The sequence below is a fragment of the Sapajus apella genome, unplaced genomic scaffold (assembly GCF_009761245.1).
Source record: "Sapajus apella isolate SASKATOON/1434 unplaced genomic scaffold, GSC_monkey_1.0 scaffold47, whole genome shotgun sequence".
In the NCBI taxonomy this organism is placed as follows: Eukaryota; Metazoa; Chordata; class Mammalia; order Primates; family Cebidae; genus Sapajus; species Sapajus apella.
In genome coordinates this window covers 4195430-4223428 of record NW_022436987.1, presented here as the reverse complement: position 1 = coordinate 4223428, position 27999 = coordinate 4195430, and the positions used below count along the sequence as shown (strand labels likewise).

Genomic DNA, 27999 nt, shown 5'->3' with positions numbered 1-27999 from the left:
CTAGAGTGCAGTGGTGTGATCTTGGCTCATGGCAACCTCTGCCTCCCAGGTTCAAGCGATTCTCCTGCCTCAGCCTCCTGAGTAGCTGGAACTACAGGCGCATGCCACTATGCCTGGCTATTTTTTTATATTATTAGTAGAGACGGGGTTTCACCGTGTTAGCCAGGTTGGTCTCGATCTCCTGACCTCGTGATCCGCCTGCTTCCACCTCCCAGAGTGCTGGGATTACAGGCCTGAGCCACCACGCCCCACCTATATGTATATTTCTTGTACAATGTAGGTCCATTCACTCAAATTCCCTCACCCTAGGGAGGAAATAGCCTTTTCTGTTTGTTTGGAGAGTCTTTTCAATGATTCATTTATCTCACACACATTTATTGTACACATTGAATGAAATACACCTCGAGGAGCTCAGGTCTGTGGGGGAGACAGGTGTGCAAGTGACAGTGATAAAGTGGTATCAACACTAATAAAGGCATCTTTAAACTGCTGTTGGTTTGCAGAAGAAACAATCAGATTCCGTCAGGAGACTGAAAAACATTTTACAGAGGAGGTGATAACCTTGAAGGCGGTAAGATTTTCTTAGTCGGGGAAGGAGAGGCATTCAGATCAAGGTAACAGCATGAGCCACAGCGGGAGGGAGAGGAAGATGCAGGCAGTGTTCAAAGAACCAGGCAGTGCACTGTGCTTGTGCCTGTAATGGGGTGGTGGGTAGCAGGGGAGGGAGGTGTGGGCATGAGATGAAGCCAGAGGATTTCAGATTTGGGTGGGAGTGTAGGCCAGAAGAGGGAACGGAGGATGTAGTCACACTGCTATTGCTGTTATTTAGATCTTCATTTTCCCCCAGACAGTAGTGTTCAAAATTATTTATAGTAATAGAACCCTTTTTTTCTGAACTTTTTACACCCATTTCTAAATTATAAAATATGAGACTTTTGTTTTTTTTCTTTTTGAGACGGAATCTCACTCTTATCACCCAGGCTGGAGTGCAATGGCGTAATCTTGGCTCTCTGCAACATCCGCCTCCTGGGTTCAAGTAATTCTCCTGCCTCAGCCTCCTGAGTAACTGGGATTGCAGGTGCCTACCACCGTCCCCAGCTAATTTTTTTTGTATTTTTAGTAGAGATGGGGTTTCACTGTGTTAGCCAGGATGGTCTTGATCTTCTGACCTCATGATCTGTCCACCTCGGCCTCCCAAAGTGCTGGGATTACAGGCTGAGCCACCACACCTGGTGAGACTGTTTTTTTTTTTTTTTTTTAGTAAAATGTAGTTTTTACAAGCATAGTGACCTGCACCATGGAGGGGAGAGAAGGCGTTTTTGTCCGTGGAGCTGCTGGCCTGAGAGAACCTTGTCATCGTGGGAGCTGGGCCATTCCTGCACAGTGGTCTGGCAATGACCCGGTGGTGGTGGAGGACTGTGAGCAGGCACTGGTAATGGGAGCAGCTGTAAAACCCTGGAGGGCAGTCCCCAGAGAGTGACCTTACCAGGAAAGTTCTGGGAAACAAACCACAGGGAGACTTTACAGGAATTTTTGGTGTACCCACAGGCAAGACACATGAGGAAAAAAGATGTAATTATAGTTTGTAAGTCTATGAAAAGAGGCAGCGACTGACATGAAATAGCTGCTCTAAGTTTCTTCTTCCTGTCGGACAGGAAGAAGTGGGTTTTTATGCATTTCATTCAGCAGATAGTTACTGAGTGCCAGCTATGAGCCGGGCCTGCACTAAGTGCAGGGAATATTGGTGGTTGGCAAAATAGTCAGGGTTCCTGCTCCTTAGGAACTCATGAGGGAAGACTGAGATTAAGCAAATAGTTGCACAATGCATAATTACACAGCATGGTGAGTACTCTGAAGGGTAAGTGTGGGCGCCTCATTTAGACTGGAGGATTGTGAAAGTCAAGAGACAGGAGAGTCAAGGTGAGGCAAGGTGAATAAGAGCTATCCAGGCAAAGACTGCTTGGTGGGGGGGTGTCCCAGCAAAGGGAAACAGCCTGGAAAAAATATGACACTTTGGGGGAACTAAAAGCAGTTGTATGTGGCTCATGCACAGACAGGGAAGGGCAGGAAGTGTGTTGAAAGAAGACAGGAGGAGAATCATGCTGGGCCTTGTAGGTCCTGGTAAGAAGTTAGATTTTATCCTAAGTATAGTGGGAAGTCAATAAAGTGTGTTAAGCAGGAAATGACCTGATCTAGTGTAAAAAGGTGATTCAGACAGCTCTATGGAGAAGGGCTTTGTGAAGGCAAGAGTGGAAGCTGGGGCAATTAGGAGGTTTTTGCAATAATTAAGGTGAGAGATGGGTGGCATCAAAGGTGGAGAAAAGTGGACAGATAAAAGATAGATTTTGGCAGTAATATTGTTTGCAGTTGGGAAATGGATTGGATGTGGGGAGAAAGTAAAAGGGAGAGTGGAGGATGTCTCCCAGGTTTCTGGCACACATGTGCATGCAGGCCTCTCAGCAGACACCAGGGAGCTTATTTAAAGTTCTCAAACCCTTATCCTTCAGGAAAGGCCAGGTGGGATTGGTCTAAATCCAGCCTTGCAGAGGCACTGGCGGGATTCAGCTGTCCCTGGCTCTGCGCAGTTCAAGGCTTGTGTACACAGTAGCATCACCCAAGCAGGGATTCCAGTTCTCTCACTAATGGGGCCCTTCCTTTGTCCCTGCCCCCAGGACAAGGTCCTAAGGAACCTCCCTGACTCCAGCATGCCACTAGGGGGAGCATGGCCTGCATTCTGGGTCTGTCTTGGAGGGCTTTTTAGGTTTGGATTACTTAAGCGACTGACTTATATTAGCTTTAGTATTCAGTCCTGACCCCTGGCCCCTCATACTGCTTGAAAGAATGCTTGGCATATGGTCGGTGCTCAATAAGTGTTCACTGGTGTTACTGTTGTCTTACTAATATTATCTTATTGTAGAAAGGGGTGGGATCACCTCTTCTTTCTCAGGATGGAGACTGGGCAAGTGGAATGTGCATTTTGAGGATCAGGAGGAGAGCAGAGGAATGCCTTTTGGACAAAGAAGAGGTGGAAGTCTAGTGACTGGATGATACTGCGTTTGCCCTTCTACCTTGTCTTTCTTCGAAGACTTGGGATTCTTCAGCTGGGGCTTGGGTGAGGTTGGGCATTTATAGTGGGTGATTAGGTTCACTCCCTTTGAAGCTCTGATTGTTTCACTAAAGCAGTAGTGCCCACCATTTAGGATTTGTGCCACCCTGTCATTTCCTGTTGGATTTTGTAACACTGCTCCTACCTTAACTTCTGGTATATATTTACTTCTTAAACTGAAGTCAATCAGAGTCTTGTTTTGAGAATGTTGCAATATGCTGGAAATTAATTTTAAAAAAACCCACGAGATTCTGCATAGGATGTTGCATTAAAGATTCTATCAGGCTGGGCATGGTGGTACACACCTATAATCCCAGCTACTCAAGAGGCTGAGGTGGGAGGATTACTTGAGCTCAGGAGTTTAAGACCAGCCTGGGCAACATAGTAAGACCCCATGTCAAAAAAATGAAAAAGTTAGCATCAAGACCTTTAGCACTGTTTGGGAGCAACATTGGAAAATATCTACCTAATCCTCAGTGTCCTCATCCTGGGGAGGATATTAACTGCCCCACTGTTTTTTGTTTGTTTCATTTTTGGTGAGGAGTTGCTGGGAGGAGTGAAGTTTTACTTTAGTGCCTGATTTGAGAGTGCATTCACATATAGCATCTCTTTCGACTCGCATCCCCAGCCCTGTCAGTAGGCTCTGTAGGTGGAAAGTGGGAAGTCAGGTGACTTGCCCAATGGCACGTGGCAGTTAGTGGTAGAGTCAGGCACTGCCACAGTCTTCTGACCCCTGCTTCACCTGGTGCTGTTGCAACCACTGTGTTTAATGTACTCAAAGGAGTTGAAAGGCTTAGATACTGTTTATAGATTTTATTTCCTGGTTCTGTGACCTGGGGCAAGTAATTTTACTGCTGTTTGAGAATTTTTTTTTTTTTTTTTTTGAGACAGAGTCTCACTCTGTCGCCAGGCTATAGTGCAGTGGAGTGATCTCGGCTCACTGCAACCTCCGCCTCCCTGGTTCAAGTGATTCTCCTGCCTCAGCCTTCCGAGAAGCTGGGACTACAGGCATTTGCCGCCATGACCAGCTAATATTTAAAATTTTTTTAGTAGAGACGGGGTTTCACCATGTTGTCCAGGATGGTCTCGATCTCTTGACCTCGTGATCTGCCTGTTTTGGCCCCCCAAAGTACTGAGATTACAGGTGTGAGCCACCTTGCCCGGCCTGTTTTAGAATTAAAAAATAAAAATCTGTTACATTAGTATAATAATACCAGTCCTAACATTCAGACCTGTTATGTTGAATGAGCCAAGATTTTGAGAGTAGTTTAGAAAAGTGTAAGGTCATATATAGCTATAGGGTAGGGCTTTTTCTCTGATCGTGCATGAGGACGTTTTACATCTCAGAGATGCTGTCTTAAGGTCTTTAGACTGAAAGGATGGCAGTCAGCCTGTCTCACCACAACTTACAAAGATTCTCCACATTCCCTTGGGAGCCCAGTGTTATCTCATAACCAACTATCAAAAACTTGACAGTTTTTGAGATGAGGTGGTAATATACTTTAGTGGAAAGTGTTGCTGGACTAGGGGGAACTTGGCTGATCTCTTCTGTTAGTTCTTTGACTGCCTAACTGTGTAAGTGCAGATCAAATGTTTGATCTCTCTGAGTCTCAGTTTTCCCATCTATAAAATGGTCATAAGGCCAATACAGTGGCTCATGCCTGTAATCCCAGCACTTTGGGAGGCTGAAGCAGGAGGATTTCTTGAAGCCAGGAGTTCAAAACCAGCCTGGGCAACATAGTAAGACCCTGTCTCTATAAAAATAAAAATAAAAAAAGTAGCCAGGCATGGTGGTGCATGCCTGCAGTCCCAGCTACTGCAGAGACTGAGGCAGGAGAGTCACTTGAGCCCAGGAGTTTGATGATGTAGTGAGCTGTGATTGCACCACTGAACTCCAGCTTGGGAAACAGAGCAAGATTCTGTCTCTTAAAAAATTTGTTTTAAATAAATAATCTTGAAAAAATAGTCATAAAAATATGAGGTTATGAGGATCAAACAAAATGATACATGTAAAAAGAATGTTACAAAGCAGAAATGTACTCTGGGGAGTGGGGAGAGGAAGGGACAGGAGGGGGACAGGACTAAACTTAGGGGATCAGCTGTGTCCCAGGCACCATGCTCATTTTCTGACAGGAGCAATATTATTACTGACTGTGACAGCAGCTCCCGTGAAGCCTGTGCCTTAGCTGCAGGCCCTGAGCAGGGCAGAGACAAGGCTGTATTTGTATCAGGTTTGTTGTCTGGGCTGTGACTCTCGACTTGCCCAGGACTCTTCCTGGTCCTGACCAAGTGTCTTTCCTCTCCATTTCAGGAAGATGAGAGACTGCTTAGACGCCAACACTAGTACCATGTGTCCCTGCACTGGTTAAAGCCATCGCCACAACCTGGACAGGCAGCAAGGTAAGCAGAGAGGCCAGTCCAGGCGAGCTCCTGGGTTGTGAGTGCATTTCCGCCCCAACTGCTGCCCGGAAAAATCCCAAGTGCACAAACAAGTCAAGGCAGTGCTTCAGGGTCCCTCCTACCCGAGCTCCAGGACCCAGAGGAAGGGCTTGCTTCCCCTCCAAGCGCTTCAGCTAGCTCCCTCCCCCCCGGCGGGGATTCTTCCAAGTTATAAAAAGTGAGACACTGGAGGGGAAGAAAACAAGTCCACTCACTGTCTTCTCCCTTCTCCTCTCTGAGCTGTTCAAGCAAGTTCCCTGGAGCAGTTCAGAGCCCCTGTTGGACTGAAAGGGAGGTAGGAGGAGTGGCATGCGTACAAAAACCGAGCTGATCAAAAGACAGTGCTGTTTCATGGAAACCTCTCAGAACTGAGAGAGAGACAGACAGACAGTGAGAAAGAAAGAAAAAGAGAGCGCCCTTGTGCACGCGCTAGGCCAAGAGCGCGCCTGCGCGCGCGCCCGCCTAGCGAGGACAGGGTCTCCATGACAACTGGCCTGGCCGGCTAGCAGGGCTCTGCTCACTTGGCTGCGAGGAGCGCCACGAAAGGTCAGAGGAAGGAGCTGTGGGAAGCTCGCAGCAGGTATCGGAGCCTAAGCCAGTGGATTTGGGGGCCCTGGGCTCCCTAGCCGGCTGTGGTGAGCATGGAGTGGGCAGGAAAGTACCGGAACTTTGAGGTAAGAGCAGCTCCGGGCTTGGATCGTTTGGCCTCCTTTCCTGGCCCTCCTCTCCGGCTGCTTTCTGGGAGGCAGGCGAGTGTCTGTAGTCTCTGCTCGGGGTTTGGGGCTCAGGAATGATGTCATGCTCCAACAGTTGGATCCTATTAGCTTAAGGAGGAGGGAAACAGCCAATTTTCTTGACTTTGCAAATCTAGCTGATCTCACTCTTGCTAAATCTGAGGTGTTTAGACTTCACTGTAAAAAGCATCACTTTACTTTTATTTAGTACAAAAGCACAGGATATTTTTACAGGAAGAATCCTTCATGGAAAAAACCTAGTTAACATTACTCCCGCGGTGTTTGTAGCTCTTAGAGGGAAACTCCAGCGCCTTTTGAGCCTCTTGGTTCGTCCTAGTGAACACTGTCTGTTTTGTCCTTGGTGCTGCTATGTCTGGCCTGTAATGAAAAAACAAAAGGTAATTAAGCTCAGCGAGGAGCCTGCAGTGAGTTCCAAGTCCCTCTGGGGCATTTATTAGGACAGAGGGACTGTCACAGGGATGCCTGAGCTGGGGTTTTGCATTCTCTCTTTCTTCCAGGCAGCTTGGTAAGAATCAAGCTGTCCTCCCACATTAAAAGGTCGATCACAGACTTTCCCAAGAGGTGGGGGAGGGGGCTGGCTTGAGGTCGGGGGTGCCTGCAAACAGGTTTCTCATCCAGATGTCCCAGAGTGAGCTCTCAGCAGCAGCTGCTAAGAGCGGGGGGGACATGAGGCACTGTAGTTGTACCAGGTCGATTCCTTTGGTTACATTTTGACCAAATCTCAGGGCATGCAGTGTCCATGCTATGCACACCTTCACTGATTGTCCTAAATTTTGGTAAAACTTGTTCTGACCTAGTGGAGTGGCACGTGGTGAGCTCAGACCCAGGGAAGGAGATCTTCCCAGAAAGGCAGTTATATAGGTGATAGGATAGCAGCATTGTCAGTAATATCATTGGGAGGATGAAGGCAGCAAACACTCCCTGTAGGGGAGATCCATCAGGGGATGTGCTTCCACTTGAGCCACGTTATATCTGAAATTCACTTCTTAGCCTCAGGGAACTTTGCGAATGCCTTTAGTTTCTCTGTGGGATGAGGGAACAGCTGCTGTCCTGGCTCTTCGGTTTTTCTTCTTGAACTTTCTGAACAGAATGTCTTTTGTATTCTGGCAAACAATGAGGGGGCATTCTGATTAACTTCGGGTCAGCTTGCCAATGCAAGCGCTGGCCGTGTCCCCAGTTCTGGCTCCCTAAATGTGTACATGTGTGCATCATGGTTGTGGCCTGAGGGTCCACAAGGGTGAACTCCTTGGCCCTGGACCTCGGATGGGCCACTTCTGAAGTTTTTCCTTCCTTTGCTACATTCCAGGGATCCTCTCCTTAGTTGAAACCTACATTTTGCTGGAGGGATGTGGCATAGCACTGAGCCAGTGGGTCCTTCAGTGGGCAGTGTATATCCAGAACCTCAGCCTTCTTTTCTGCTCATGTGTGTAGTTGGGCTCTTCAATTTTATCACCCCCGCATGTGTGAAGAGGGCTAGCAGAGACCCAGTTTCAAGAGCTAGTGCTCTTTCTTTTGGTACAGCAGAAAGAATCATGGATATGGGCTGCTAGACTTGAGCCGTCGGCCAGATTCTGTTCCCATAGGGTGGCCTTGGGCAAGTATCTTAACTAAAAGGAGCTTCAGATTCTTACCGTGAGATGGAGATAACGATAAAAACAACTTCACAGGACTGTTGGGAGGAGCCAGTGGAATGACTTCCGTAAAAGTAGCCTGAAACAAGTCACATCCTAGCTAATGTATCATGTTGTGAATTGAAGCTTGAGGAATGACCCAGCTCTCTCTGGAAAGTCACTAAGTCGCTTTGCCTCTCTGTTCTGGTTCTCTCATTTATAAAGTACCTCCTTCCTTTCTGCATTTATAAATAAAAATGAGAAAAATCTGAAAAGACTTTTTCGGAATGTTTAAGGAAACAAATAGTGCTTTCCTTGGGTTGGGTCATTTAATAAGGGTGATGTTTGCCATAGACCTGGAGACTCCTAGACGGTCATGCAGAGAGGAAGTGTTCCTTGGTCACCTGACTCTTGTGTTTATATCAAGCACAGAGGAGAGGTATTCCCAAAGACCCTTCCCTTTTCCTGTGTCCCACAGCTGCCTGTAGTGGTGGCACCATACACTTTAGCAGCTGGAAAAGAGGCTGTGAGTGCCAGGCCAGGTTCCCTTGTCCTGCTGGGTCCTGTTGGGGAGACTCTCCAGGGGGCAGCGCGGCCTTTCTCCTTTCTGGGTTTAGAAGGCAGGGTTCTAACTGGGAGAAAGTGTTACTGCTCTGAAAGGCTTCTTGGGGGCTGGGCAGGTCTTTCAGGAACTCGTAAGGCTACAGCTCATGGGAAAACAAAAAGAAACAAGGAAGTGGGAATTCCAAGGGCAGAGTTACTTGATATGCAGTGGGACTGTGCCAAGGAATGGAAGAGCAGGGAAAGGGAGACTCCAGGCAAGGAGAGTCCCAGCTCTGTCTTCCATGAGTCGATAGGGCGTATGGCATACCAGGGTGCCCCACCCACAGCTCCAGCTTTACTGTAGGATGGTGAAAACCTGCCAGCCATGCCCCAGAGTGGTGTCTGGGAAGGACTTGGGCAGACCCATAGTAGGCAGATTAAAAAAACAAAACAAAACAAAACAAAACAAAACAGGCAGCTCCCCTTCTAGGTGAGTCATGTCACAACAGCCTCTAAGGCCCAAAGGAGAAGCTGCCCACAGCTTAGATTGGACTGCAGCTGTTCCCCACTCACAGCAGCCCGGCTTCCCAGAGCTGAGTCACAAATTGGATCGTCTATGTTCCTTAAGCATTAAAAAGTAACATTCCTGTTCTCACTCCCTCTCTCCTCCGTCCTCTACTCCCCTTCCTGTACCTTCTCCCCTTGGGCTCTGTTCCTCTAAAATTAGGTATCAGTCACCCAGGGAAGATGAAACTTTGAAATACCCTGGAGAACAGGCCAAGGGCACCCTCACTTCTTCTGGTTCAGCCTCTTACCCTGGAATGAGGGGTGTACAGATTCAGGAGGGCAATCCAAGTGTCGTGGCCCCACTGGTAGCCTAGACCTAAGAGAGGCCGTGGCCCGCTCCCTGCCACATTTGATTCTAAGAACTGGTTTGCAGAAAGTCCTGGCACCTTGGGGAGATGGGAGGGTCTGAGGCCTGGGCCATCGGAAGCAGGGGTCACATCTCTTAGCTGTTAGCTGTCAGCCCTGGCTGCTCCCCGTTTCCCCGGTTGGGACTAAGAGAGTCGACTCAGGCAGCCAAGCCCAGGGAACACATAGTTGAGGCTGGGGGAGGCCTGGCAGCAGCACCTCCGTGGTCTGGCTGGGCCTCCCTTCTGTGCCTCTGCATGAGCTTGGGAGGAGGGTATGTTTAGGCCAGGCTGCAAGGAAGGGAAGGGGAAATCTGGAGGCAGATAATTGAGTTCTTTGAGTTAGAGGGACCCTGGAAAGTGGAGAAGGGGCCAGGAGGGCATGAAAGGAAAAAAAAAAAAAAGACCATCTGGCATAGTCTGTAGAGATTTGTCTTTAAAGCCTGTGGGAAAACTTGCATTGGTGTATGCCTTCTCCTGGAGAGGCGGGGGCTGGGGAGGCTGGGGAGGCTGGGCATTCGTTCATCCTGGGGGGAGGTGCTATGTGCGTCTGTCTCAGTAGGTGGGTTGGGGGAGCTACTGGGTACATCTGTCTTAGGGAATATGCCACATAGTATTGTCCTGATAGAAACAACTTGAGGTCTCTATTTCTAGCCATAGGCCCCAGAAAGCTCTCGTGTGTGTGTGTGTGTGTGTGTGTGTGTGTGTGTGTGTGTGTAACGGAGAGGAGGGTGTTAAATGAGTCTAGACTAACTTATTGAAGAATTTCTCCGAAGACCCCCTTCTCTTATTTTCTTTGGCTCTGATGTAATGAATGTACTGTTGCTGGGGAGGCTGTTGAAACTATCACTATACTCTTCTCATCGAAAACCGCCTGAATGTTAGATTTCACTGTCCTTATAAACGAGCGAGTTATGTGCAGTTAGCTTATGAAACCTTCTTAATCAAAGCAGACCTATTCCTACAGGCTTGTCACAAAACCAGCTCAGTTTCTCAAAGCTCCGGACTCTTCCTCTGTGTGACCTGTCATCACGGAAGGGGTTGTATGTGAGCTGGAGATGGATTGTCGGAAACCACATAGTGGATGGAGGATCGTTTGGAACTGGGAAAAATGAGATAAACTGAGGGTTACGGGAGACAAGATCAGAGGCTGGAGGAAGACTACTGGAAAGAAGCAGGAGTGAGGCCCTGGGCAAGGGGCCCTGGGCGGAGGCAGTTCTCAGGAGCAGCAGGTGGTGGAGAGAAGGGCTGACCTCGGAGGCCTACACAACTTAGCAGAAGGCCAGCCTGCCCCCAGAGCACTCGGGGACAGTGTTGTACAGGCCCTAACAAGCACTGGAGGGGGTAGGGGTGGCTGGCATTGGGCTTGACACCTCTTGTTTGTTTGCTCTTGGCTCCGAGGCATCTCTGGCACCCATATATGCACTGTTGGTCTGTTCACCCATTTAGTCGGTGAATACAGAGTGTCTGGGCCAAGAGCTGGGAAGGATGGCAGAAGTGTCGAGCGTGGTCCTTCCTCCCATCTGTGTCATGTTGTAATAGATGTTGTGTTGTAGATATGTCTTCCCCTCTCTCCCGCACTCTGTCAGTAGGATTAAGAGAGAAGCAGCATAGACCTGCTGCAGTTCTGAGTTTTGATGGTAGGGTTAATGACCATCTCATGCCCTTAGGCTGGGAAAAAGGAGGAAGATTTCAAGCACTATTCGAATGAAGGAAGAGAGCCAGCTAAAGGACTGGAAGTAGAAAGATGAGGGTTCTAGGCCTGTGTCGAAGCTTCTCTGACAGTGTCAAAGGATGGGGTATGTGGGAGGGAGTCATAGAAAGCGGAAATGGGAAAGTTGGAAAAAAAAACTATAAAGTCAGCTATTTTTAAAACTCTTTAGTTGTGTTCGAGGAACTGAATTTCAGTGTGCTTGTGACTCGGAATGCAGGCTACTGTGTGGAGTTCTGACAACTGAGTTTAATAGATTGTTTTAAAATGAACTAGCCTGTGGTGTGTTTGTTCAACTCTCCTTGACTCTTAGATTCTCAATGAGTGCATGGTGCTGCCTTAGAGCAATTCTGATGGAACCATTTGCATTTAATGAGTCCCTGACATGCAGTGCAGTGATTGCAGTGATTAAGAGCTATGCTCAGGGGTCTTAGAGGTCTAGCTTTAGAACCTGACCTTGCTGTGTGACCTTGGGCAAGTTATTTAATCTCTCTGTGCATCAGCTTTCTTTGAGGCATCTGAAGAGTGGATGTAATAGTAATTGACTTGGTAGAGCTGTGGTAAGGATTAAATGAAACGATACATGTAAACCGGCCAGTGCCTGACACATAGTAAATGTTCAATGCTTTCCAGTATTATTATCAACTTAGAGCAGCATTTTGAAGAGAGTGGGCTGGTGTCTCTCAATCAACTTGATGTTGCTATGGTGGGAACAAACCAGATTCTTATTTTAGAATTAGCTGGTTACAGGGCATAGTGGCTCACGTCTGTAATCCCAGCACTTTGGGAGGCCGAGGTGGGTGGTGGGTGGATTACTTGGGGTCAGCAGTTCGAGACCAGCCTGGCCAATATGGTGAAACTGTGTCTCTACTAAAAATATAAAAACCAGCCAGGCATAATGATGTGCACCTGTAATCTCAGCTACTTGGGAGGCTGAGGTAGGAGAATGGCTTGAATCCGGGATGCGGAGGTTGCAGTGAGCTGAAATTGCATCATTGCACTCCAGCCTGGGCGACAGAGCAAGACTTCATCTCAAAAAATCAAAAAAAAAAAAAAAAAAAAAAAGAAGTAGCATCTACCTTGCATCTTATTCATCTTTCTATCAAGACCCCAGGTAGTCTGGTCTGGGATCTGTGCGGTCCTGGGTGTGTAATAATACGAGATTTCCTAATAACACAAGATTTCCTCCCAAGCTGCTTACATTCAGGTCCTGCCACTTGACAGACAGCTCCTTTGTCTTATGGCTGCTGCATCAGGCACAAAGATCAAAGAAAGGGCACAGGGGGCCATGGGCAAGGTAAGGAGGGAAAGACAGCTGCTTTGGAAAGTCACCAGCAGCCAAGGAGGACTGCCCTTTCAGACCTGGCCAGGTACTTGAGAGTGTCCTTTAAGAGGAAGGAGTAGGTTCCAATGAGATTTTGAGGACACGGCAGCCACTTACACTGGAGAGGCCAGAAATCCTGAGTCTGAGGTAGTCCTTCTCAACCCAGCCTCACAGGTTCAGCTCTTTCCTTCTGCTGTGGGGTGCTCACCCCTCACAGGCAGGGGAGACCTATCCATCCAGAACTCCTTCTCGCCTGCCCCTTTCCTGCTGGCCAGCCTAGGTAGGGCCCCTGAGGTCCCTCTCAGGTGGCATTGGAGGCCCTTCACAAGCTCCCTCAGTGCTCCAGACCCCGGCCTCTGCCCCAGCCCTCCTCACCCCCACCTCCGCAAAAACTGTTCTTGTCCTTCCAGATGCAGCTTAGAGCATAGAACAGGCTTTGCAGCCATCTCTGAGGGTCCATAGTCTGGTTTTTCCTCTATCTGTGGATGTCTGGTGAGTTCATCTCTGTAAGCCTCAGTGTCTTCATCTGTAAATTGAGGGTGATGATATTACCCATCTCAAAGGGTTATTGTAAGGTTTTTTTTTTTTTCTTTTTTTTGAGACGAAGTTTCGCTCTTGTTACCCAGGCTGGAGTGCAATGGTGCAATCTCGGCTCACCGCAACCTCCACCTCCAGGGTTCAGGCAATTCTCCTGCCTCAGCCTCCTGAGTAGCTGGGATTACAGGCACATGCCACCATGCCCAGCTGATTTTTTGTATTTTTAGTAGAGATGGGGTTTCACCATGTTGACCAGGATGGTCTCGATCTCTTGACCTCGTGATCCACCCGCCTCGGCCTCCCAAAGTGCTGGGATTACAGGCGTGAGCCACCGCGCCTAGCTTATTGTAAGGTTTTAATGAATTAATTTATGTAAGGCACTTGACTTAGTTCTAGATACAGATATGCTCTCAATAAATGTTAGCTGCTGCTGTTCTTAGTAATTCATCCCTCCTGTGAATTTCTCTGCCTTCATATAGCAGTGGAAAGCCCCAGCCAGGTAGTCAGCAGGTTTGAATTTTAGTTCTGGCTCTCTCTCTAACTTACTGGGTGATCTTGGGGGAAGTAACTTGGCTTCTCTAGGCTTCAGTCTCCTCTTATAGAAAATAGAAGGCATGGATTGAGTGTTCTCATTGACATCTTGACTTGACCTTTTTTTTTTTTTGAGACAGAATCTCGCCTGGTCGCCCAGGCTGGAGCACAGTGCTGTGATCTCAGCTCACAATAGCCTCTGCCTCCTGGGTTCAAGCAATTCTCCTGCCGCAGCCTCCTGAGTAGCTGGGGGACTCCAGGAGCATTCCCCCATGCCTGGCTAATTTTTTTTTAGTAGAGATGGGGTTTCACCATGTTGGCCAGGCTGGCCTTGAACTCCTGACCTCAAGTGATCCGCCTGCCTCGGCCTCCCAAAGTGCTGGGAGTTCAGGTGTGAGCCACCGCACCCAGCCCTGACTTGACTTTTCAAATGTGTACATCTTGTGTTTTCAACTAGATTCCTTGAAGTTGTATAAAATCAAGTATAATATTTTATGCTATTTATTTCCCCAGATGGCCAACACATATAGTTGGTGCTTAAAAGATATTTGAGTAACTTTTCTTTAACCCTATCAACTAGATTCTAGGAAGCATTTTGACTTGGTTCTTAGAACTCGGAGGCTGGAAACTTGTTCTCAGATGCATAGGGTAGTACAAGGAGGACCCAGACTTTAGTAAGAAGGTAAGTTTCTCTTGGTCCCCTGGGAAAGTTTTGATCAGCAGATATTTTGGGTACTTGTTTGTTCTATGCTGTAGCCTTAGACCAGCTCTTTGAATAAATACTGCCTTCACTGTTTCCTTTTCTCAGTGGGGAAAAATCCCAGTGTTTTCTGACCAGTTCTCTCTCCTTTAGAGTTTAGGGTAAGCCAGTCGGTGCCCAGAAACAAATCTGTGTCTTAGGTGAAGAGCCATCCAGTGGGAGAGTCATGTTTAGAGCCTGGGCTCTGGGGTCAGACTGGGTTCAAATTCTGGCCCTGCCACCTAATAGCTCTGTAACCTTGAAGAAGTTCCTTAGCTTGTCCCTGACCCAGTTCTTCCTCTTCTGTAAAATTTGAGGCACTGATAGCATTACCTCATAGGGTTGTGATGAAGCCTAAATGCTAAATGTAAAGTGCCTAGAATAGTGCCTCCTGCCTCCTTGCTGAATAAAATGTTTGCAGTTATTGTTATGTTTATTATTATCTTGTGAACCAAGCAGTGTTTATTTCCTTTTTGGGGGCAGTGATGGAGTATCCCCGTCACCCAGGCTGGAGTGCAGTGACATGATCTCGGCCCACTGCAACTTCTACCTCCTGGGTTCAAGTGATTCTCCTGCCTCAGCTTTGCGAGTAGCTGGGACTACAGGTGTGTACCACCATGCCTGCTGGTTTTTGTATTTTTAGTAGAGATGGGGTTTTGCCATGTTAGCTAGGCTGGTCTTGAACTCCTGACCTGAGGTGATCCGCCTGTCTAGGCCTCCCAAAGTGCTGAGATTATGAATGTGAGCCACGGGGGCCAGCCCCCTTTTTTTTTTCCAAGGCAGTGTCTTACTCTGTCATGCAGGCTAGAGTGCAGTGGTGTGTTATGGGCTCACTGCAGCTTCTGCCTACCTGACTCAGAGGATCCTTGCACCTCAGCCTCTGGAGTAACCACACCTGGCTAATTTATGTAATTTTTTTTTTTTTTTAATAGAGACAGGGTTTCTTCGTGTTGCCCAGGCTGGTCTCGAACTCCTAAGCTCAAGTGATCCACCCACCTCGGCTTCCCAAAGTGCTGGGATTACAAGCCTGAGCCACTGCACCCAGTCTCAGCAGGGCTTCTATTTATTTATTTATTTATTTAGAGACAAAGTCTCACTCTGTCACCCAGGCTGGAGTGCAATGGCATTATCCCAGCTTACTGCAACCTCTGCCTCCCAGGTTCAAGTGATTCTCCTGCCTCAGCCTCCTGAGTAGCTGGGATTATAGGTGCCTGCTGCCACGCCTGGCTAATTTTTTGTGTTTTAGTAGAGATGGGTTTCACCATGTTGTTCAGGGTGGTCTCGAACACCTGAGCTCAGGCAATCCACCCACCTCGGCCTCCCAAAATGCTAGGATTACAGGTGTGAGCCACCGCACCAGGCAGCAGTGTTTATTTCTTTGTGACTTGTCTGTTGGGTTTGTTTTGCTGAGAAATGCCAGGTGATATCCCTTCCTCTGTGTGTTGGACAGACAGTATCAGCAGGGCAGTGATAAGCGACCCTCAATCAACATATAGATCAGAGCTCTTATACCTTGCTTTTGTAAAGAAATTATAAACCAGAGGGGGAATCTGGCTGAATCAAAGGAGCCTCTAGGCTGAGAGGGCCCTCTCTGAGGAGTAATGTGTGTTGTATGAACAACAGGGATAGGGACATGGCAGGCCTAGTGTCAAAGAGCAGAATGAGAAGTGGGAAGGCTGATGGGAAGGTGAGGGAGACAGAGGGCTGTAGATGGTGAAGAGTGACGAATGTCTCTGGGCTAAGGCATCAAGGTAAGTTCCTGGAACTTTATCTTTTCGAGAGAGAGCTTGATCCCAGCGCCAGGTGAGACTTGCCCCAGAAGTCTCACTCCTTTTGCAGAGGAGTGGTGGATTGGGATGAGGAGGTTCTAATCTGTTTCTAAAGAGAATGAGTAGCTCCTTATCTACAAGTGTAATTATAAAGAGATTTTCTTTTGCAACTTCAGGGAACAGGAACTTTTGCTGCCAAATTCAGCAGTGTGTTTTAAGTCCCTCAAATCTCCTTTGAGTGCTACCAAAGCTCTGAGCTTTGTTGTTATCTCTTGTTGAAATACAGCCTGGAAAGGTCATATCAACAGTGCCAATTTATGAGCCTGTTGAGCCCAGACAGGCCTAGGGCAGAATGGGGAGTTCCTAAGAGTAGAGGCTGTTTACAATTTAAGGTTATTTTTGCTTTAGAAGACCAGACTCTGTAGGTGATGGTCAGACATGCTGTACTTCAGCTTTTTTTTACTTCTGCTGGCTCCCACAGGCAGGGGCTCAGATTCGACAGTAGCTCCCTGTTGAATCAGGAGAGGCTCAGCCTTGATGGTGCATAGAGCTCCCAAAACTGTGCCCTGTACTCCTTAGTGGATGTAAGTTTCCCTGGCCGAGATATGCTGGAATCTCCCTCCCCTTTAGTTTATTAGCAGTTTGTAACCTAATAAGTGGTCTAATGGAGTAATTAAAAGATGGGAAAGGCTGGACACAGTGGCTCATGCTTATAACCCTAATCTTTGGGAGGCCGGGGCAGGAGGATTGCTTGAAGCCAGGAGTTCGACACCAGCCTGGGCAACATGGTGACACCTCGTATCTACAAAATAAATGAAATTAGCCAGGCATGGTGGCACATGCCTGTAGTCCCAGCTACTTGGGAGGTTGCGGTGGGATGATTGCTTGAGCCCTGGAGTTCAGGTTATAGTGAGCTATGATTGTGCCACTGCACTCCAGCCCGGGTGACAGAGCAATACCCTGTCTCTAAAATAATAATAAAATAAAAAATGGTGAAGACTGAGGACTGTAAAAACTATGTGTAGAACTTTGTACTCATTTGCAAAGACCTTAGGACAAAGAGGACTGACTCGTGTATATATACTTTGTCACTTGGCAAAAAGGAATGCCAGTAGGGAAAGGAAATTAAAGAACCTGAATGACCCCAGCAACTATAAAGGGATGTGGTCTGGGTGTGTACACCTGGAGTCCCAGCTATTCAGGAAGCTGAGGCAAGAGGACTGCTTGAGCCCAGGAGTTTGAGGCTGTCCTGTGCAGTGATCACACCTGTGAGTATGTGCTGTACTCCAGCCTGGGCAACATGGCAAGACACTGTCTCTTCAAGAAAAAAGAAAAAAACATTTGCTCTTGGCTTGGCTGTGCTGGGAGAGCCAGTTGTAAGGATATTGGAGGTAAGAAAGGCTGTCGGTTTTGTCAGCTCTAAGTGCCCGGGGGAAATGGCAGGGATCCAGGTTAGAAAGAAAGCAACTGGGGTATGGTGTGGTGGCTCACACCTGTAATCCCAGCACTTTGGGAGGCTGATGCAGGTATATCATCTGACGTCAGGAGTTCGATACCAGCCTGGCCAACATAGTGAAACCCCATCTCTACTGAAAACACAAAAAGTTAGCCAGGCATGGTAGCTCATGCCTATAATCCCAGCTACTTGGGAGGCTGAGACAGGAGAATCGCTTAAACCCAGGAGGTGGAGGTTGCAGTGAGCCAAGATCATGCCATTGCTCTCCAGCCTGGGCAACAAGAGTAAAACTCGGTCTCAAAAAAAAAAAATAATAAAGAAAGTACGAAAATAAAGCTCTCATATAAAGGCTCTAGAAAAAAAAGAAAGAAAAGAAAGCAACTGGGAATTTTTGTTTTATTTAAATCTCATTAAATGGAAATAGAAAAACCTTTTTATTTCCTTTCCCACCCCCTCCAGTTGCAGGACTCACAACTGTTTGGTAAACCCAGGTGGATGTTTTTCCCTCCATTTAGATGTAGGTACCTATTCTGCTTGGGTGCCCAGCTGAGTTTTGAAAGCAGTGCTACCCAGACTTCTTCTCATCTGAAAAACACCTATGGCGTTATTGTAGATGTCTACGTGGCCTTGTGGGAGGCAGCTGAGCTTCTTCTGGAAAGCTGTAGAAACAGAAGAAGAAGGCGATGGAGACTGTAACACCTGTGTTGTCCTCCTGGGTCCATGATAGCCCTTACTGTTTGGTCATTGCGGGGGTTGGGATGGCTTTATTTTTTGGTATTCTCCAAAAGTTAATCCTCAGTCTCTTCTCTTTTTTTTTTGAGACGGAGTCTCATTCTCGCTAGGTTGGAGTGCAGTGGCGTGATCTTGGCTCACTGCAACCTCTGCCTCCTGAGTTCAAGAGATTCTTCTGCCTCAGCCTCCCAAATAGCTGGGACTGCAGGTGTGAGCCACCACGCTCAGCTAAGTTTTGTATTTTTAGTAGAGACGGGGTTTCACCATGTTGTCCAGGATGATCTCCTGACCTCGTGTTCCGCCCACCTCGGCCTCCCAAAGTGCTGGGATTACAGGCATGAGCCCCCATGCCCGGCCTGTCTCTTCTCTTTTTCATTTACAATCTTTCCCTGGGATTCTATCTTCTACTGTTACTAGTTAGAAAGCAAAGGAGTGAGGGGGAATCTAACTTTGCCTCTCTTGCTTTAGGAACTGAATGTATTTATTCATTCAGTAAATGTTTATTGAGCATTCCTTCTGTTCTAGGTTTTGTTCTGTATGCTGGGGAGGTAGAGATAGCTAAGACATTGAAGTCCTTTTGTCAGGGAGCTATAGTGAGTGGGGAAGCATTTCAGTAAACAAGTAAACAGATCAGTAGATGAGATAAAGATAGTGCTGTGAGCTATGAAGGAAATCATGGTGATGTAGAAGAGAGAGTAACAGGGACCTGGGAAGGTTAGAAAAGGACTCTGAAAATGACATTTCATGTGTGAGCTCAAGGATGAGAAGAAGCCGTGAATTTGCAGATTTGGGGAAAGTTCATTTCTGGAAAAAAGAACAGCAGAGTCAAAGCCCCTGAGGTAGGAAAGAGCTTGACATGCAGAAAGGACTCCTAGGAAGTCATCATTGTTTGACTACAGGGAGCCAAGGGGGTGTCGGGTAGAAGATGTGGTACAACTTGGGATAAGGTATGGAAAATTTGAGAGGGAGAGAGGGGAACATTGAATCTGATTGAGTTCAGGAAAAAGAGTATGGTGCTGGGTGTGGGGGCTCACACCTGTAACCCCTACACTTTGGGAGGCTGAGGTGGGAGGATTGCTTGAACCCAGGAGTTTGAAGCTTCAGTGAGCCATGATCATGCCACTGTATTCCAGCCTAGGCAACAGAGCAAGACCCTGTCTCTAAAAAAAGAAAAGGAGAGAAAGAAGAGAAGAAAGAGAAGAGAAGAGAAAGAAGAGAAGAGAAAAGAAGAGAAGAGAAGAGAAGAGAAGGGGGAGGGGGAAGGGGTAAGAATATGAGGAATCAGGCTGGGCGCGGTGGCTCACGCCTGTACTCCCAGCACTTTGGGAGGCCGAGGTGGGAGGATCATGAGGTCAAGAGATCAAGACCATCCTGGCCAACATGGTGAAACCCCGTCTCTACTAAAAATACAAAAAAATTAGCTGGGTGTGGTGGCACGCACCTATAGTCCCAGCTGCTTGGGAGGCTGAGGCAGGAGAATTGCTTAAACCTGGGAGGCAGAGGTTGTAGTGAGCCGAGGTCGCACCACTGCACTCCAGCCTGGCGCCTGGTGACAGAGTGAGACTCTGTCTTTAAAAAAAAAAAAAAAAAAAAAGAATATGAGGAAACAAAAGGGATTTGCAGTGGGCAGAGACTATATCTGCTTGGCTACAGGAAGTTGAATGACTGTAGTCTACATAATTCTTGGGATCGAACACTATGTGTTTTTAAATTTTCTGCAGATTTTAGGTTTATGGTGAAACATGAGCATAATGCTTATTTTGTTCTAGGCATTGTGTTATACTAGACATTTTTATATCATTATTTTAGTAAATCCTCACGACGATCTTTGAGTTGGTTTGTTGATGTTGTGACATCTGCAGGAACGTGGAGTAGCTAACTTGCTTGAAATCTGAATCTAAGGCTGTTTGATTCCAAGCGTGCACTCTTGCCACACCTTCACTCTGGTCACCCTGGTTGGTGTATCAAATGCAGCTCCCCTTTAGTTATTTAGAACATCTAATGAGTTTTTGCCTTTGAATCATTATGTGTTATTTATGGTCACATTTTGAATGTTTGTGGAATTGAATGAGGTTTTTTTTTTTTTTTTTTTTTTTTTTTTCTTGGTTAAATACTGAGAATGCCAGTCCATATAAACAACTGGGGAGGGTGGGACTGTGGCAAGACTTAAAAGAAGTTAGTCTGCATTACATCTCTTCATCTGGGCAGGAAGAAAGATGGCATTTCTCCTTAATACTCCATAAGTAGTTAGATGTCTTAGATTGCCGGTCTCCCTATTGGATAAGAAGGTGGAATTTGCTTTTGGAAAAGTAAGTAATTTGTCAGTAAACTAGGGTTTGTAAATAAACCCTGATTTCCTAGTGTACAGATATCTTTTGTAGTTTTCAAGTTTATTGGAAATGTTTGAGAAAAGAAATGTATCAGGCCACAGCTTTCACTTCTTGGAAATTGAACATTGACTAGTTTCTGTTGGTTGATACTTCTTTTTCTTTTTCGAGATGGAGTCTCACTCTGTCACCCAAGCTGGAGTGCAATGGCGTGGTCTGGGCTCACTGCAACCTTCATCTCCCAGGTTTAAGTGATCCTCCTGCTTCAGCCTCCCAAGTAGCTGGGATAACAGGCAGGCACCACCATGCCTGGCTAATTTTTGTGTTTTCTGTAGAGACGGCTGACCAGGTTGGTCTTGAACTCCTGACCTCAGGTGATTCACCTGCCTTGGCCTCCTAAAGTGCTGGGATTATAGGTGTGAGCCACCTCGCCCAGCCTATACTTCTTTTTCTAAAGGTCTGATCCTGTTTAGATTCTGTAAGTAGTCAAGGCCTAGGATTCTGAAATGAAAATGTATGCAGTGTTTATAAACTGTCATTCCTCGGTGTTCATGAGACCTGTGGTCAAACTAATCAGTCCGCTTAGATGAAATAGTTTGTGAAGGGGAGAGCAAGGTGAGACTAAATTTCAGATGTAGTGTAGATTCCTAGAACACAGAGGAATTTCTTTGGTAAATAATTGGATTCTGTTTTTCTGTCTCCCCCATCCCAGTCTGTTTCAGTAACAGACTTGCTTCTGAAGGGAAAGATAACATACTTGGGAGAGACTCCTTCAGAGGGTGTTTTTCAGATGATCTTCAGCACCGATTCACGCTGAGCAGACATGAAATGTCATCTGCCATGTGCAGGGACACACAGATGGGTTAGGAGGTGAGGCTGAGAAGACTGGCTGAGGTCAGATCTTTAAGGGATTGAACCATCCAGAAAGTGGGGAATCACTTTCCCCAGGAAGCAGGGAGGAAACACAATTGGATGTCGTTTGTGGAAAAGAGACCTAGGAGACCATGTGGAAGACGGAACTGGAGTGGAATGAAACCTGCCAATTTTATTGGCTGTAACTGGAAAGGTGATATTCCAGTCCCTCAAAATTCATTTAGAGTAGAAAGTAAGGGAAGTCTCGGGGTGGGCAGGATCAGAACTCCAGATTGCAGAGCTTTCTGGAGCCGAAGAGCAGTGGTATTTGGACTTGAACGTGCACCAGACTTACCTGGAGAGCTTGTTACCAATTTAGTAGAATTTTTAAAGTAAACATTTGCATTTTTAACAAATTCGGAAGTGATGCTTCTACTGTTGTCTGGGAACCCCACTTTGAGAACCACTGCTTAAGAAGCTTGGGAGCTGAGAAGCTGCCAAGGGTTTGAGGGCCAGATGTTAATTAGCTTGCTTTCTTTTACCAACCTAGAATTTCATGTCTACAAAGCTTTACTTTAGATCTTCTTAGGTGGCTTGCTCTAAAACATCAACAAAGCCTGGTAAAGGTGCATGCTCTCAATGACCCTTCTCACCATATCTGTATCACTTCCGGATGAGATTTCCAGGTGTATGCTCATCTTTAAACAGATGCTTATCTCATTTCTGGAAGATGCCCATCCTGGCCACTTCATTTCATTAGAATTGGTGGCATTTATGCCAGGAAAAGCTTCCCGCCCGCCTGTCAGCACTGCTCCTGCCTGGCAGGGCTGTTTCAGGGACAGCCAGCAGGCGCTGCACTGAGTGTGTTCTGTTGATTAGCCAAGTTTACACAGGACATGCCTGGGAGATTATCTCTTTAGGCCAGGAGTTGAATTTCAAGGGCAAAGTCCACAGTTGGCAGCAGAAAGGCTGAGAACACCTGGAAGAGGGGAAGGATTTCACTTGCCTTTCACTCCCCAGGCCGCAGTGCCTCTTCCCACAGAGGCTGGGTTTTCTCCTTGTTGCTGCCCAAGCAGGTGACCTTGGGATGTTTCCCACAGAGCAGCGTGGCTCCAGGCACTGCCCCTTGCTGTCTGCTTTAGCACCTGTGGCTTCGGGTGAGACACTTGCATTAGTAAATGTCAGCTGCCCTCTCCTCGTCATCATCGTTTCTTGAATCCTTTTCTGGGCTTGCTTCTCTCTCTGCGGGGAAGGTCTTCATTTTCCTTCATAGTCTGTGACTCCCAGGTTTTCCCCAAGCTCTCCTTTTCTTAGCTTCCTTCTAAGTTCAATAGAATTCTGTTTCCGTGTGGGAAGGGATATTACAGACTGCCTGGCACAGTGCTACCCAGCTTAATCTTTGTAAGGCACACTGGATAAAGGGAGGCAGCTACCCATATGTAGCCTGAGACAACCCACCTGGGACTCCCATAGCCTGAGTGCTGTCCCTGGGGTGGAAGGAGTGTGTGGGTCCACATGGCTGTTGTCTAATTTTGGGGTACTGGCTGGGAACTTGGATTTAGTCTCAGGTGCCTAGGAGATGTGAAGTGAGAATACCTGTGTCCAGGGTGGCCAAGTGAGGACTGGGACTCAGGTCTTTTCACTTCTGCTGATTTAGGGCCTTGCTGTGCATATAACACTGAAATTGTGTTTTAGATTAGGAGGCAGACATCAGACCATCTCAGGCTAACTTTTGCTTAAGACATTTTTTAAAAAGCAACACTATGTGTTCTAAAAACTTTTGCAAAATGGGGAATATGTAAGGCAGAACATGAGCATCTCTTATAAACCTGTGCCCCAGAAAAATAATCATTGTTAACAGTTGGGTAACACCAGATTTTTTATTTATGTTTTTAAACTATTTATATTTTTTATTTATATTTTTAAACTAACATCCTTGAGCCATAACAGATTCTTTAAATGTTACGTATGTATATACGTTTATTTTTTTACACAAAAAGTTTATACTCTACTTTAAAAAATGGAAAGTAAAAAGTGTTGGTGAGAATGTAGAGAAGTTAGAACCCTCATACATGGTTACTGGGAGTGTTAGGGTACAGCTGCTGTGGGAAAGTTTGATTATTCCCCAAAAAGCCCAAAGTTGCCATATGACCCAGCAATTCCACTTCTGGGTATATGCCCAAAATAATTGAAAACAAGGACTCAGATTCTTGCATGCCAATGTCATTGTAGTGTTATTCACAGCAGCTAAAAGGTGGAAGCAACCCAAGTGTTCACCGATGGATGAATGGATAAACAAAACATACAAACCATGTACAAACAAAATGTATGAACACAATAATACAGACTGTGGAATATTATTCAGCCGTGAAAGGGAGGAAGTGCTGATGCATACTACAATGTAGATGAACCTTGGAAATGGAAATGTTGCCCTAACTGAAATAAGCCATATACAGAAGCACAAATATTTTGTGATTCTGCTTATGTAAAATATCTAGAAAAGGCGAAATCATAGAGACAGAAAATAGATTAGAGGTAACCCAGGAGCTTGGTGAGAGGGGAGAATGGGAAGTTATTGCTTAATCAATGGAGAGTTTCTGTTTGGAAGAGTTTGGGAAATAGTGGTGATGGTTGCACGACATCATGAACATACTTAATGCCACTGAGTTGTACACTTTAAAATGGTGAATTTCATGTTTTCCTGCAGTAAAAAATGGAAAGAAAAGATTATACTATACTGAAAAACATCTCGCTTATAGTCTACCTAGGATATTTTTCCACCTCAGGATACGCTTCTAAGGCGCAGCATTGCGTTTCTTCAGAGGGATGTATCATAATTTATTTAACCAAGCCCCTTTTAACGAAAGATTGATTTGTTTCCCAATTGTTTCTATTATATGCAGTATTGTAATGAACAGCAGTATCCAGCTGTCTTTGCCCATGTGTCCTAGTTCTTGTATTTCCTTAGGCAAAATTCCTAGAAGGAAAGATTTGCTGATCAAAGGGTGTGCTCATTATAAATGTTAATAAATATTGCCAAACTGCCTTGCAAAGAAGTTGCATCAATGTGCTTCTCATCAGCAGTGTATGGAGGTGCCTGTTTCCACCACACCCTGACCAACATGGGTGTTATATGTGTTATATATCTTTTTACTCTTTGCCAATCTGATAGATGAAAAATGATTTTTTATTGTTACTTTATTTAGGATGTCTTCAGTTATTAATGAAATTAACATCTTTTCATCTTTCTGATAGTTGTTTTTATTCCTTTGTAAATTTTCTGTTCAAATACATTGTTAATTTTTCTGTTTGGTCATTATTTTATCTTGTAAATTCGTGAGAGCTTTTACATATATTTGACATTAGGATTCTTTGCCATAGGTGTTGATGATAATTTTTCCCCCAATACAAAAATTTTTTGACTTTGCTTATGCTAATTATTTGCCTTTAACATGTTTTACATTTTTATTTAGGCAAATATTTTTCTTCAAGGCACTTCTCCCATCCCCCTTCTCGGCTTTTGAGTTGAATTTTGTCTCATGCTTGGGAAAATCTTCACTTGTCAGAATCACAAAAAAAATTCATTCATGTTTTCTTTTAGTGTTCTAGTTTTTACACTTAAACTGTAATTAATTTTGCTTACGTAAGGAGAGAAGTAGGATTTAAATTTTCTCTCTCTCTTTTTTTTTTTTTAAGACAATTTCATTCTGTCGCCCAGGCTGGAGTGCAATGGCATGATCTTGGCTCACTGCAACCTCTGCCTCCCGGGTTCCAGTGATTCTCCTGCCTCAGCCTCCAGAGTAGCTGGGGATTACAGGCACCCGCCATCATGCCCAGCTAACATTTGTATTTTTGTAGAGATGGAGTTTTACTATGTTGGCCAAGCTGGTCTTGAACTCCTGACTTCAAGTGATCCCGCCACTTTGGCCTCCCAGAGTGCTGGGATTACAGGCATGAGCCACTGTGCCCGGCAGGAATTAAATTTTGTTGATAAGAAAACCTAAGATAACCTTTTTTTCTATTAAATTTATTCTTTATGTAAAATTTATAAACTTCTTTTCACTTAGCTGCTTAGTGAGTTGAAGCTACCTACATTCAATTCTTGTAATATTTCTCATTTAGGATGTACCATAACAATTAAAAACATTTTCTGGCTGGGTGCAGTGGCTCACGCCTGTAATCCCAGCACTTTGGGAGGTGGAGGCCAGAGGATTGCCTGAGGCACACACACACACACACAAATTTTCTGTGACATTTTTAAAAAATTCCTTTTTTTTTTTTTTTTTTTTGAGACAGAGTCTTGCTCTGTAGCCCAGGCTGGAGTACAGTGACATGATCTCAGCCCACTGCAACCTCTGCCTCCCGGGTTCAGCCTCAGCCTCCCAAGTAGGTGGGACTACAGGCATGTGCCACCACACCCAGCTAATTTTGTATTTTTTTAGTAGAGATGGGGTTTCACTAGTTGACCAGGCTGGTCTTGAGCTCCTGACCTCAAACAATCTGCCTGCCTCGGCCTCCCAAGTTACTGGGATCACAAGGTATGAGCTACCGTGTCTGGCCTAAAAGAATATTTCTGATTAAGTTTACAAAAAAAAAAAAAAAAAGCCTTTAGTGAGAGAGGCAGATTAAAAATGTCACCCAAGTCTTCTGGTTCCTAATCCTGTTTTTTGTTTGTTTTCTCTTATCCTATATATGACACAATCAGATTTCTTTTGTTAATATTTGGGGATAATTGCATGAATCCTCTTTGCAAAACTTTCCAGTGCAACCTATGTGCAATTGTCTTGACATGCTGGACCTAGATCTTGTCACGTAGAAGCCTTGCCCTTAAAAATTATACCTGCTAGGCCGGGCGCGGTGGCTCAAACCTGTAATCCCAGCACTTTGGGAGGCCGAGGCGGGTGGATCACGAGGTCAAGAGATCGAGACCATCCTGGTCAACATGGTGAAACCCCGTCTCTACTAAAAATACAAAAACATTAGCTGGGCATGGTGGTGCGTGCCTGTAATCCCAGCTACTCAGGAGGCTGAGGCAGGAGAATTGCCTGAACCCAGGAGGCGGAGGTTGCGGTGAGCCGAGATCGCGCCATTGCACTCCAGCCTGGGTAACAAGAGTGAAACTCCGTCTCAAAAAAAAAAAAAAAATTATACCTGCTTTGATGAGCTCACCCTGGCTGAGGTGGGAGTGGGTAGGCAGCTGGTACTGAGGAGAGGCAGCAGGTCAAAGTCTAAGAAGGTGTTAAGACCCAGAAAGGGTGTGGCTTTGGGAGAGGAGCAGCCTGAAACGTGTGAGGGAATGGGGCTGCTTTGCGGACAGATTCAGCAAGATTTTTGAAGTGAGAGAAGGAAAAGAAATAATGTTTATTGAGTACCTACTTATGTCCCAGACACTAAGCTAGTCAGATCCCATAACTGTATTTTAAAAGGCAGCTTTTAGTGCTGGATCAACCTAGGGTTGTTGTTCCTAAGGGTTGTGAACTTGCAAACTTGGAAAAGAAAGCCTCGTTCAAGTTAGAGTTTAGGAGACCGAGAAAAGCAGGATTTAACTGGCATCATTTCTGCTCCATCAGCCAGGGGCTTAGACAGAAATTTTTTTTGAGACAGGGTCTTGCCCTGTTGCATGGGCTGGAGTGCAGTGATGCTATCACAGCTCACTGCAGCCTCCACCTCCCTGGCTCAAGTGATCCTCCCACTGCAGCCTCTGGAGAAGCTGGGACCATGGGCATGAACCACCATGCTCGGCTAATTTTTAAAGTTTTTGTAGAGATGGCGCCTTCTATGTTGCTCAGGTTGTTCTTGAATTCTTGGGCTCAAGTGATCCTCTTACCTCAGCCTCCCAAAATGCTGGGATTACAAGCGAGAGCTACTGTACCTGGCCCAGAAATGTTTTTTTTTTTTTCTTGAGACAGAGTTTCGCTCTTGTTACCCAGGCTGGAGTGCAATGGTGCAATTTTGGCTCACCGCAACCTCCGCCTCCTGGGTTCAAGCAATTCTCCTGCCTCAGCCTCCCGAGTAGCAGGGACTACAGACGTGCACCACCATGCCCAGCTAATTTTTGTATTTTTAGTAGAGATAGGGTTTCACCCTGTTGACCAGGATGGTCTCGATCTCTTGACCTCATGATCCACCTGCCTCGGCCTCCCAAAGTGCTGGGATTATAGGCAGAAATGTTTTTAATGAAAATAGTCTAAGTAAGGAAGCAGGAGAAATCACTTCCAATCAACATACATTCATTAGGCCCCTGCAGGACCAGTGCACAGACATGCAGTATTTACCCTCAAGGTACTTAATAGTTTATTGGACAAGACATGTGAAAAACCAATATACTGCATTGAGATTTATGCCACCCTAGATGTTTCACTGGGAGGAAAGGATTAATTGAGTTGCTGGTGGGAGGAGAGCGGGGAAAAGAAGGGCATGGCTTCACAGAGGAAACGGTGCTGGTACAGATTTCGATGGAGGCATAGTTCTTTTGTAAGGATACAGGGCAGGGAGGGGCTTTCCAGGTGGAAGGATTTGCGTGCACAAAGGAGTGAAGCTGTAAGTACAGAGAGTTCAGGGAAGTCCCACTTGGCCCTGTTTGTTGTGCTTGGCAGGGCAGTGTGAGGAGTGTCAAGATAAGACTCCAGAGACAGGTCCCAGGGATGGCTCTTGAAA

General features: G+C 46.1%; 1 protein-coding gene across 7 annotated transcripts in view; it reads left to right on the top strand.

Moving 5' to 3' along the window:
• DENND2B (DENN domain containing 2B) overlaps nucleotides 1-27999 on the top strand; it is a 182262-nt gene that overhangs the window by 56681 nt on the left and 97582 nt on the right. For 3 of the 7 annotated variants that reach the window (XM_032240680.1, XM_032240682.1, XM_032240683.1), the window contains one exon: nucleotides 5418-5506. The gene's annotated coding sequence lies outside the window, so the exon portion shown is untranslated. The other 4 variants (XM_032240679.1, XM_032240686.1, XR_004257578.1 and 1 more) reach the window with 3 other exon arrangements.